At 30.5% G+C, this 13,900-nt stretch overlaps 1 protein-coding gene across 2 annotated transcripts in view; it reads left to right on the forward strand.

Moving 5' to 3' along the window:
• Positions 1-2,440: 2,440 nt before the first annotated feature.
• Positions 2,441-13,900, forward strand: part of LOC106468055 (E3 ubiquitin-protein ligase RNF13-like) — a 46,207-nt gene continuing 34,747 nt past the window's right edge. For both annotated transcript variants that reach the window (XM_013928452.2, XM_013928453.2), the window contains exon 1: positions 2,441-2,578. The gene's annotated coding sequence lies outside the window, so the exon portion shown is untranslated. The remainder of the gene's footprint in view (positions 2,579-13,900) is intronic.

The following is a 13,900-nucleotide window of genomic DNA, read 5'->3' on the forward strand; positions in this document are numbered from 1 at the left end:
TAATGAAAGTGTTTCAAAATGCGAAATTAATTTCTTGACGACCTAATATCTTTAGTGAATGAATTAGTTTGTGTAATATGAAATTCTCCAGTACAATTTGGTTACACAGTAGGGTGGTATGGAAGTGTTAGTGGAAGTTTTTGCGTACAGTTGAGGATGGGGTATATTACTGGCTTTGTGGAGAGCTTTGTTTATGAGAGGAGTTTGGTAAACCGAATGAAGAGAAACTGGTCATTTCTTCAGATTTATAGGTTAATTTATCCTCCACATTACAGAGATGTCATAAATGTAAAAACTGTGAACAACGAATGGAACGTATGATGAAAGGATAAAGACAATAATCAAGGATCAAATAAGAGTGAGAATATTTTGGATTGTAGTGAACAAAAGTAGTGACCCTGTTACTGTCAATACTCGTGTTCACGTCAAGGGACGAAAAATTTGTGCAAGATCTTTACCAACTGAAGTTCATTGAGGGGTGAACCCAAACTAGTTAAAATGTCAAGGTCAATTTGTTCGCCAATAAACACGCCCACAATGCTATGAGTGTATCTATCATGAAAATTATGATTTTTTCTTTGCAACTGTGAAAATACTTGGTGTTCAATTTAGCCACAAAATAAACGGACATACAAAGGCCCAATTTTAGTATCCATAACAATGCCACAAATATATTTATAAACATTGTCACTAAATGTGAAAGTTATTGAAAGTAACTAGGGTATTTGTAGAAGGATGAACAAGTAATGTTGTGGTTTTCTCATTACACTGTTAAGTATCAGATAAGATAAACCATCTAACTAGAGTTTCGATGGAGTAAATATTGCAGAATTAATTCCTGACGTGACTAAGTTGAAGAAAGGTGTCTGTACACGACTTTGCAGTAATACAGAAATACCACTTATTGATTGAACATAGACATTCAAATGAACACAACTCAGCCGATGTGTGCACAATAATAGAGGCAGCATTTTTCTTCTACTGGGAAAGTTTTGTTTCGGGTGAAGTTCTGAAAGAATGTAATGAAGGTCTATCTAGATAAGAAAACTAGCTACTAGATATATATTACAACTGGGTCAATTCTCCCAGAGTATACTTGTTTATCACATCACTTGGTTTTTTCCTTAAGTAAAAATGAGAAGAATACAACTTCCAGATATTTCTAAATATCTAACTGACGAGTCCCATAGAGAACACATTAGTACAAATCTAAAGAATTTTCCAACGATATTTCATAATCGATATATCTGCACGATGAACTCAATACGCACGTTAAACAAGTGGTGACTGTAAGAAAAAATAAAATATAAAGTACAAGTTTGTTTGTTTGTAGTTAAGCGTAAAGCTACACAATTGGCTATCTGTGTTGTGTTCACCACAAGTATCAAAACCATTATTAAACCTGCGGACTTAATGAGGAGCCGCGGGGGGGGGGGGCAAAAAGTCAAATACATCCTCTCAACTTTCAGATACCACGTTGTTATAGGGAACTAATGTTAGCAAAATTAAACATGGAAATTTGTTTTCATTTTGTGAAGCCCCTCAATGGCTCAGCGGTAAGTGTCTGAAGGCATATAAACATTAAAAACCGGGTTTCAATACTTGTGGCAGCCACAGCAAACATTTTGTGAAGTTGGAGATTTTTTGAAATTACGGATATTGCTTTCACACTATGACAAATAACTTATTAGGGAAGATAGTGTTTCAAATATTGTCCTTTAGTACTGCCCCTAGGGGCACAGCGGAACGTCCGCGCACTTACAACACTATAAACCGAGTTTCGATACCTGTGATGGGCAGAGCATAGTTAGCCCATTGTGTAGCTTGTGCTTAACTACGAACAAACAAAGAAACTTTTAGCACTGAGGACGGTGTAATTATTCCTGGAAGATTTTGATCATACAAAAGCACAACTTAACTACCTGTTAAGTTTATATGCAAACAAAATGCATTTTAAACAAACGCTGCGACCACGAGTTTAGAAGTGTCAATCTCACAAATTTAAATAATCAATAAAACTCAAAGGATAAAAAAGGAAATGGGGTCAGGAATATCACAATAATTAGATAAATAATGCTTTGGCTATATTACACCTACACTAGAAACTATGTATTAGATGTTGTAATTCAGCAGTGTTGAGTAAAATAATATCTGCATGTGTGAAACACATAAGTGGCAAAAGTGTATTTACATGATCTACAATACGCCATCACGTAAGTAAATGAACTGTTAAGTTCCACGAAGGATAGTCTTTCTTAATAATAATATTTTTTTAAAAAGTGGTTGAACTTGATGTAAAGAAGAGTTTCCTTTTAAATTAAAGCTGGTTACATTGGTATGTTCAGAATGCTTCAAGTAAAAAATATATAATTTATAGGTGACGCGATCGTCGTCCTCATGTGATGTTTTTTTTTGTTTTTTTTATAACAAACTATATGTGACTAAGTATGATAATCAGATGACATCGAAATTGTTGGTGCGAATAAGTTATAAAATTTTGTTCGTTAAACTTAAAGCGACAAAAAGAAAGAATTGAGAAAAAACAACGACACAGAGTATCTGAATAATCAAAATTGTCGTAAGTGCAATTCATATAATATACATCACTGTTAATTATTCATCTATGTTATGATTTTTAATTTTTTGTCTATAATTTGCACTTTTAATTTTGATTTTATAAAAATGTAAGGCGAAATAAAGTAGATTTATTACAATTTACAATACAAGCCTAACAGTAACACAACACTAAGTATAAAATAACTTGGTAGGCCTAAAACCACGCACAATATAAATTAGCCATTTTAATTTTTAACTATTTAGTGTCAATTGTTTTAAATTTAAATTGTACTGTAGACGAGAAATAATCTTACCAGTAGGCCTAACACCTGGTAACTAATATTAATACGAAAGTTTAACCACGCCATTCTCAGTTCTGAGTGTAACTTCCAGATCCAACTTTTTTCTTTATAAACTGGGTTTACTAATAGTAATAATAATAGTATTATTACTAATTTTAATAATAATAATACTAGTTCTGTGTCAGTACACTTTTAATTTTAGACCTTTGCTACCAGTACTGATAATGGTAAAACGTTAATAATTCAATAACAAAAGAAAAAGTGAAATTTGATCATTTTAGCTTCCAACCTATTTCCTGTCGAAATTTGAATTGCATTTAGTCTTAACAAGTGAACTGCTGTAAACACATTGAACTTGGGTATATCTTGCAGACTAATTCACCATTCCCTGAACTATGTGAAACTGAAAGAGTATGACATATCCTCTCAATCTCATGGTTGTCAGAAGATTACATGTAGATTAATAATAAAGTTATATAACACTTGAACAGTCAGAGAGAATAATTTATAATAATGCAGAAATGACTTGTACTAGTTTATATACTTGTGGAATGGTTGTCTGAAGGTATGATGTTTGCAGTAAGTTAATTAAGCCATTATGTTTACTTTAAAGAGTATTGGACTAAAATATTCATAGGAAGAGGGAATAAAAGTTTGCATTATCATGAATTATCATAAAAAAATTGAAAAGTGAGTTGTTTTTTAAATTGTATTGAAAGAAGGAAATGTATGATTTTAGTAGAAATATAAATGTGTAGCAAATTTAATTTTTTTTTTTTTCATGAAAACAGAATTCTAGATACGGAAAGTTTAAATGAACTTAAAGCTTAAATTATTCTGAGAACTAAAATTTCTTCTTGGGACAACATCATTTGTAAAGCTTGGCATTTGTCTCAATTATTCAGTATAATAAATTACATAAATTACTGTCATGTAAAATCATCATTTAAATCAATTTAAATCACTCATCTGATCAGTATTAATGTTTCTGAGTATAACTGTTTTAATTTATTTCAGCTCTCCAAGTAATCAAAATATTACCTTATGATTTCTAGTTATTATTTATTAATTTAAGGTTGTTCAGCTTAATCAGAGAAAATAATAAACTAATCAAAATTAATGTTTCCAATTATTATAATTTTTGATTATCCAAACTATCCAAGTCTCACATAAGTTGAATGTGATTGATTAATGAGCATGATAATTAATTTATTAGCTTATTTTACTAACAGCCTGACTCTAATTAATTCTATATTTGCAAAACTTCTTACATTTGCTGTTAAATATTAAAATCTTACTATTCAGAATTTATTTTGTGTCAGTAGGGAATCAAGATTATTTTTGTTACTGATGACTAAGTTGATTTTTACTTTTGCTCAAAGTACATAGCTTACTCTGATTTTAAGTTACTTTGACTAACCCCAAAACTAAGAATTTTTTGTGTTAAATCTTTAACAATATTTTTTTTATCAATGGTATTTGAAATCTTTTGAACCATTGTTGTTCTTACCTGAATGAATGTTCTATTTAAATCATCAATAAAAAATATTTAGCATCATTCTAGGCTTTTTTTTTACTTTGTAGTAAAATTGTGACCTTTTTTTTTATGACTTTTACTTATTGTACTTGCTGCCATGTGACTACCAGGACAAAATTCCAGAAATAGCCTAAAATTACTTAGAATTACACCAAACAAATAATTAGTACATCAGTGAGTAAAATTTTTCTAAGAACATAATAAAGATGGAACTTAAAAGTAATTCTGTATAGAAAAATATATAAAAAAAAAAGATGTGATCCATAAATGCATAACATACTTAAAGAGATTTAAAATGGGTGATACCTGAATTATTTTGGATTCCCAAATTACATAAAACACTTTACAAATATAGGTGTATTGCTGTGGCTAAAAAATGCTATGACTAGGTCTTTGTCAATTCTAATAGGTGATGACCTGAAATACATTTAAAGAAATGCAGTAATATTGCTTCAGAGAAAACAAGTATTACTCCTTTCATTATCATTGGTAGTTCCATTGAATTTAAAGAGAAAGTTAAAGGCTTTGAAGTTATAACAATAATTACAATTTACTTACACATATTAGTTCACACCATAACAGTCTTTGTTTATGAAAATTGAAGATGTAGTGCCAAGACTGCTGCTATGTTTTATATATCCTAACTAGGCTGATGAGCCCAGGAGTTGAGTGAAAGGCCTCTTCAGCATTGGATATGACAGATGTAGTGTGGTTCACATAACATATTTTTCTTTGGTTTCCATCATAAAGTATTAGAATAGAAATATTTGATTTTAATAGACTTTACATTAGTCTTTCTACTGATAAAATTAAATAGTCTGTCAGCAATAATTTCAAGATCTTTTTATTATTCTGTTAAGTTAAGGCTCTGTATCAGCAAACACAGAACTTTCTCTGACAATGTCTCATAAAAATAACCACTCTTTCACATTACACAAACTTTAGAGGCCTTGTATTTTTATTGGACAACACATTTGTGAAATGTGACCAACATGTCTTTCAATAAGTACTAGGTATTCCAGTGAGAGGTATCTTCAACCCCTAAATTACAGATTTATATTTATTACAATTGTAATTTTCATACATTACAAGTCTTGATAAAGCAAAAAAAAAACTACTGTAAAGCTTTGCACATCAGTCACACTTGTTGATATATTTATGCTATTATTTTTCCTAATTATCAAGGTTTTCTGTATACAGCCAAATAAATTTATGTTCACCACAGCTAACTATAGAGAATAAATTCCCTAAAACATAACATGTTATCCGAGTTTAGATATCGGGATCATTAATCAAACATTCAAATAATTCATGACAAGGAACCCACTTGAAGTAAATATATATTAGAGATGGTTGATAAGGGTATGAAACCTTTATTTAAATAAAAAGTTTTTCATACCAATATCAGCTATCTCTACTATATTTATATTCAAGTTCAAAATTTTAAATAAATCAGACACTTTCGACTTTGAAGTCATAAACTTTCCATTTCCAGATATGTTTAATACTCATAGCTTGTTAGATCCAATAGAATTTGTGCAGCATTATAAGACTTCTTGGCCAGAGCTTGTAAACTCTCTCATTTCTTACAAACAAGGTTTTTTCCTGTTGCAATTTAAACACAAAATTCATTAATTTATGTTGAGAATTCAACAATATTCTTGCTACTGATTACAGGCTTAGATAATTAACTGATTTTTATGCATTTTTAGAAACTTTTATGTCTACACTGATTAATTTGTTTGCAAATTATGTAGGGTCAGGAATCAAAATATTACATTCCCAAGGAATTTAACTTTGCTTGAAAAATTTCATCTTTTTATTTGGCTTTCCCAGTAGGGAATGCATGGTCCATCCGTGTTCCTTTAGTTACGACCAATGAAGGTGAACATATTGCATGGATTAATTAAATAAAAAAAAACATGAGGAAATGCAACTTTACGTGAGGGAATGTAATCTTCCTGATAGCTTTCCATCGAGTGAATGAATACTAGTGAACCACTTTAATGTAATGACCACCATTGATTTTATATCTTGTTAATTTAAGCTCTTATTATGTACAGTTAATACTAGCTGTGTAACTGTTCCATATGTAATATGACATTGTGTCATTATTTAAGTTATATTAGTTTTGCTAATTACTTTCTTTGCCATATTTATGATTGTTGTAACTTTTCTTTCCAAGTCTTACTATTATCATTGAACATTCTCAAGGCATATTGTGTTTACGTTTCAGCTTTTACAGAAGATTTATGTATGTTTAATGCTTCCCATTTCCTGCTTCATGAGTTTTGACAAGTGACAGGGGGTTAAAGTGTGAGTAGTTGTGCTAGAAACACCTCATAATATGTTTAACATATTGTTTTCTTTGTATTACATTTAACATAATTCTATTTTTGTTCCAGAATCAGTATTATAGCTATTTATTGTATGATTCAGGTATTCATTTAAGTTACTCTCTTGTATCTTCGTAAATGTTAGTTTTTGGCTGTACTCTTGGTAATCTCCTGCTAGTTGACTCCACCACTAAATGATAGCATATGTCATTATAATTCATATCAGATATTACACTTCTCTAAAATTACACTGTCAGAACTGTTTAATGTGTTTTCACTGGTCATAAGATGTTTTTAGGGAGAATTATGTAAAATTTTGCTTATGAGGTTACCTTGATATTTCACTGTTCAACAACATTAAATTATGTTTGTTCTTTAGCTAAGGTACGCTCTATTATTTCTTTATTACTTTAATAAAAGTTTGGTTATAATGTTTAATGTATCTATTTTAATTTTGTTTAGTTTTTGTTATATTTTTATTATAGAGATTGTTTTGCATTGTTAGCTTAATATACATTTTTAGAAAGTAACTAAATCTAAGCTGGTTGAGCGTTGTGAATTATTATTGGGGAAACAGCTGAAAATACTGTTAACAGTGAAGATATCCAACTGATGAAACAATGCATTCTAATCATTTTATGTAATAATACAAGAAAAGTGTATTTAATTAGCTATATGCATTATCAGGTTGATTTTTAATTTTGCTCTAAGTAAATAGTTTGTTATAGTTGAAATTAATATCAATAAAACAAAAGACTACTTATGAGTTTAAGAAAGAAGAAAATTGTTTTTTTTATGGGAGCAGAGATTTGTAACTGCTCTTCACATCATCAGTCCATCAAAAATGATCATGTTTTTTTCATTATTATTTCTGTTGTTGTCACTTTCATTAATATGATGAACATTTACTTCTTTGTACTTGATATTGGATTGTTTTAGAACACGTATGGAGGATTCATTGTTTGTTTCAACTTCACAACTTCTTGACCATAACATAGCATTTAAAAGCAAGAAGAGGTCTGTTGGTTACCCCATCCATTAAACTAAACTTTAGAAGAAGAAGAAAAACTTCCCGTAAGCTCCCTTAAATATACTAAATCCACCACACCTGAAGATAATCAATCCCAAATGATTATCACCCTGTTAGAAAAATAAAACTTAGATGAAGATGACTCCTACCATGCCAAAACTTGTATCTGTGTCTCTTATCTTACATTCAATTAGTGGTATTTGCTAATTGATTACTCTCCTTACAACCTACCCATGCAAGCCAAAAAAAAGGGTGTCTCTACCTTCATAACTTCTTCAAACACTGCATTATTTTATCATGTTATTACTCTGTTAACAGCATCAAAGCACCAAGATCGTTTTCTTCCATAGCACTGTTAAGGTTATTCCCATTGAAACTATACTTGTACTTTACATTATGATAATCTATATTCATTATCTTTCATTTATTATAATCAAAAGCAATTTGTCATTTATTTGCCCAACTTACCAAATAATCTAAATCCTTTTGTAAAGCAGCAGCAGGATCCTCATAGCCAGTAACACCCAAGACTTTTAATGTAATCAAATAATCTAAACAATTTTATTGACCATTCCTTCATCTATATTATTGATGCATATCAAAAAGAGCAGTGATCCTAACATTGAGTCCACAGTTTCCGCATTTGTGACATTAATCCAATTTTACTGAACTCTGTTTGTAAAAACCCTTTGCTTTTGTCCATTCAGCCATTTTTCTAGCCAACTTGCACTAACTTCTGTATAGGTAATTTTTTCAGCAGGCTTTTTGTATGGCACCTCATCATATCCATTCCCAAAAATCTAGATGCACCAAATCCACAACTTTACCCTCATAAACGTAAGCCTTAACATCTTCAAAGTATGCTAAAAGATTAGTAAGGCAAGATCTTCCCATAGTGAAACCATATTAACTATCCAACACAATTTTAAGCTTTATTAAATGTGTTTGCAAAGCATAGTTTATCAAACTTTCAAAACCTTTTCTCACCACTGATGAAAGCCTAATAGTCATATAATTACCTGGACAGTTTTTATCACCTCACTTGAAAAGAGCAGTAACATTATCCAACTTCCAATCTTTTGGCATCTGCCCACTGTTCATGAACTTACAAAAAATATTAACTAGTGGCTCATATATCCAGTCTTTAACCTCATTCAAAACCCTTGGAAAAATATTACTAGGTCTAGGAGCAGCCTCATTATTCTCTGAGCTTCCCAATTTTTTTTTCATCAAGCTTAAAGTTAATGTGATTATCTTCACCACATCATCACCCTCTAACGTCAGATACACCACTTACAATTGTGTTGGATAATTTTGCTTTTTGTTGTACTTTTTATCCAAAAAAACATGATATACTGATCTGATAATATTCTGTATGTGTGATGGCTAACATGCTTTTTCATATTGAAAGTGCTTGCTAATGTCCCATAAGTTTAAGGATCTTTATTTTATATATATATATATATATATATTGTGTTTTGTCGTATTATTACTTTAGTGATGACAATCAGTAGTTTATAAACTAACTCCCTTTTTAGTTTTTTTGTTATAGTGATATTGATGTTATTTTTTAATGGATCTCTAATGTGAATACATCTCTTATAAATCAAGATTATTATAAATCTTTCAGATTTGTTTATCATACATCATAATTGTAATGTTTACTGGTGCAACCAAACTGACTGATATAAATTAGAAAGATTTTTGTTAAGTTTTTTAGAATATGAACAGAAATATACTTTTATAAATTTTGATTGTTTTCATGGTAAAATTTTGGTCCTTCAAGTTTCAAACCTAAAACTAAACGTAGGACTTAATTATGTGTAATTATATTTTTGAAAAAATAAGGTTTGGCATTTTTGTAAATCAACTAATAAAAAAAAATAGTGTCATTCAAACTTTTCTTGATAGTATATGGTTATATTTAATTTGGTTCTCATGTTTTTTGTTGGATGGAGAAGGTCACCTTTATATTATATTTTTTCTCTTATCAATTTTATTAACCTTAAGGGACTGCCTTACATGTATTACAAAATCCAACTTTAAGTACAAGAAGGTTATTTTAGACTTTGTAGGATGTTTGTGATACCACAGAGTATTTGACCCAGTATAGGCCCAGTATGGCCAGGTGGTTAGGGCACTCGACTCGCAAACTGAGGGTCGCAGGTTTGAATCCCTGTTACACCAAACATGCTCACCCTTTAAGCCGTGGGGGGGGGAGTTATAATGTGACTGTTAATCCCTTCGTTGGTAAAAGAGTAGCCTAAGAGTTGGCAGTGGGAGGTGATGACAAGCTGCCTTCCATTTAGTCTTACATTGCTAAATTATGGACGTCTAGCAAAGATAGCCCTCATGTAGCTTTGTGCGAAATTCAAAAACAAACAAAAAATTGACCCATCACACTATGCCCTGGAGCATCAGGGTTTTTCATCCATTTTTATTAATTATTTTATTTCTGATTTACATTTCTGATTACCAAGAATTTTTCCCAGGTGCCTTGGATTTGGTGATTATTATTCCTAGGGTGTCCCAAACAAAAACATGTCCCTGGGCATATATGAGCTTACAGGATACCCCAAAGTATAACAGTGCACCAGGGCATGGCTTAATGAGCCATTGTGTGAAGTGATGATGTGTTTATTGTAGAGAAGTGAGCATAATGTGTACATTTATGAGTGAAGACTCATTTTGTTAGAAACAGATTTGTCTTAAAAATAATTAAGAAACTAAAAGAGGCATAAAATCTTGCATATGTTTTCTTATGAGTGTAGAAGTTCCAGAAGAAACTTTTTTTCAAGGTTTAAAGCTGCTATGGGTTCTGATTTATTGCTTTTAGTAGGTCTGTTTGTTAAGAGATAATGGGATTTGAAATGGTAACTTAAAATATTAGGGTAAATGGGTATTCATACAAGGTTTGGATACTGAAACCTAAACTTTCTTCAACAGATTTACTTCAACAGAATTATTGTTTTGGCATCTGACTAATCTTTATTTCGCCAATATTTGCTTATTAACCCTATCTGGATTGGTGCACACCTTTCAGGTGTCAAGTGCACACTTTTATACCAAATAAAAAATTTAAATAAAAAGATAAATCAAGCTCAATTTTTTACTCACAAATATCTTAAGAGTTCATATATTGTTATTTTGTAAAATTTATATAGTGGGTGTAATTCACAAATAAAAATTTAAAAAATGTTTGAAGTTGGATATTAGCACAACTTAAGGAGTCTTGCCTGTAAAGAACACACTTATAGATTGTAAGGAATTATTTTTTTTAACCCAAAGCATAGGTTAACTAGGTTTATACTTATATATGTTAGATTTTCCTTCCAACTTCACCAAAGGTAAAATTGAAAGGAGAATCCATCCAATATATAATGTGGAATAATGATTTAAGCACAAGATCTAACATTATTCAAAAACCTAAATTGATTTAGGTTACTTTATTGGGGATTGAAAAGAACTTAAAGAACCCCATTAGGTTTATACTTGTTTGGAAACTATCATTCCCTGAGAATATGATTCTCAGGATTTTGATTCTTACATGATTTTCCTTCTGATTCTCTGATTTTCTTAGTTCAGCCTCTCATTCCTACCTCTTTAACCCTCTCCAGATGGGTCATGGGTCAAAGGCCATGTCATCACATTTTTTGACTCGTATTCAAAATTTTATTGAACTACTATTTCATGAATTTATGTCAATATGTTTGGTATCAAACTGTAGATTATAATTCAAATTTTAGTATCATACATTATTTAATTTCTTAATTTAAAAGTAAATATTAAAAAACACAGTTAAATATCAGTTTTTGTGTTATGTGGTATGTTGAATGTAGCAGTGGTTTAAATTAGATGTTTGTGATGTCAAGACTATGTCTATAGTTTTGTATGAATTAGGAACTCAAATTACTGATATTGACAAGCTAGAATATAAAATAAGAACCTCCTATCTTTTCTCTTTGCTGATATATCACTCACGTAATGAATCAAACACAGTGGCCCAGCTAACCTCTTTCCAGTTTTGGAAATGGTCCCTTATATATATACTTACTTCAATATATGACATGTGAAGAACCATTTAAAAGCTCAGAATGTCCCCCAGTGGCTTTCTCAGTCATTTTCATGTGTTAGGATGCCATCTCTTTCTTTCAAACCAAGATTTTAAGGAAGTAGGTTGTGTCTTTAGTCTGCTTGAAATTTCATATTTTTAGACTCAAATACAGCTTAGTTTCTACACCTGATAAGTTATAGTGGAACTCTATGGTATGAATATAGTAATTTATGATTTTTTCGTTATTCAACTGTACATATAGAACCTAAAACAATTTTTTCATATCTCCACATGCAAAATTTTAAAAGGCTTAGCAACCTACGTCAAGCAGCAACTGAGTACAAAGGTTGTAACTAGAAGAGAAAATTGTTAAATTTTTTTATTTACTGTTCTATGTTTTAAGAAAAATAAGTTTAAGAAGTTATTTCTAAATAGTTATAATCTATATACATATATAATATGTAATGATGGAACTGTGACTGTATTTAACAAAATACTAGTCTATTAAAACACAGCCAAGACAGGTCACTTTGTAAAGACTAAAGGTCGGTTTTATAATATTTGATACGGTAACATGAGAGCATGTGTGCCGGGTCATTGTAACTTCTGTATTGTTAGCCAGACACGGCTGAAAGGTCAATATAATAAAATAGTAAATACTTATAAATGTTTAATGTTATGAGATTTAAGCTATTTAGTCTATACATTTATGTTTTCGTGTTATAATTTGTTGTCATTCTAGAATGAAAGAGGCATAATTTATATTTATTTCCTAATTTTTGTATCAAATCTACTGTACCTGTACAGAGATCCGTTAGTGAAAATAACAGACAAAATATAAAGTTTTTTTCTTAAGAAACAATTGATAACTATCTGGACATTATAAAGATTTTACATTTATTTTCTGATACATAATAATATTTTTAATCTTAAAATAAAAATTACTTTGCATGTTGGATAGGCAACATGCAAAAAAAAAAAAAAAGGACATGAGAAAGATACTGTTGAACAAGCCTTAAGACTTAATAAAAGATATTGATATTGTGTGTATGAAGGCATTGTAATGTTTACAGATAATCTGCCAAATTTCATTAACATATGCTTACTTATTTAAATGTTATAGCATGAAAACTATAACAAGCACAAAATGGTACAAGGTTGGTCTCAGGGACCGAGCCCGTACTGAAAGAGTTAATGACTGGTTGTCCAAGTGATATATAGAGGTTATGGTTCCACCTGTGTTGTAATCAGAATGATTTGTCACATGGGTAGAACTGGTTGTTCTGGATAAGTACGAATTTACGTGCATGTTAAGGTATGTTGCATTTAGGCAGTATAATGTGGACTATTATTTGAGTTGGTCTAGTCAAAAGAGAGAGTTCACCACTGAAGGTACCTAGTCAGAACCTCAGTCTATCATGTTTATTCAAGAAGTATACATTACTATGTTTATGTTTAGTATTATGATAAAGATTGTGCATTTTGGTTTATACTTGGTGTTCTGTCTTGTTACTTCATTTTACGTAGACTTGTTTAGTAAGAGATATAGTATTACCTTGTAATCAATATTATGAGCAACTCTCTTAACTATTGGACCTATCCATCATAGCTCTAAAGTTAATTCAGTTTCACCTGGATATACCAAGTTAGTATCTTTTCCTTGTATTTCACTGGCCATTGGAGCAAACCTTTTTTAATAGTTACCTGTGTAAAAAAAAATGCACATAATCTTCATGTCTAATCACCACAAGTCACTAATTCTATTTCCCTTTTGATTATCTACTCAGAGAAATATCCAGCTTATTGGATGAGTCATTAAAAAAGTACTTCTAAGCTACATTTTATTTCCCTTACATGCTAAGGTGTGGTAGATCAGTAAATATAGATTATATGAATTTTGAATTGGGTATGAAATAAAGGATTATTTAGAATATCATCCAGTGAAACACTATAGCTTCTTTGATATGTATCCAAAGTTGCAGGTAAGTAAATTGGGAAGGGTTCCCTCTTTTCTTTTTTTCCAAATAAATTGAAAAAATAAAGATCATTTTGTAGAAACCTTCAAACATTTTTTTTTTTTTTTTT

The sequence above is a fragment of the Limulus polyphemus genome, unplaced genomic scaffold, assembly GCF_000517525.1.
Source record: "Limulus polyphemus unplaced genomic scaffold, Limulus_polyphemus-2.1.2 Scaffold2851, whole genome shotgun sequence".
Classification (NCBI taxonomy): Eukaryota; Metazoa; Arthropoda; class Merostomata; order Xiphosura; family Limulidae; genus Limulus; species Limulus polyphemus.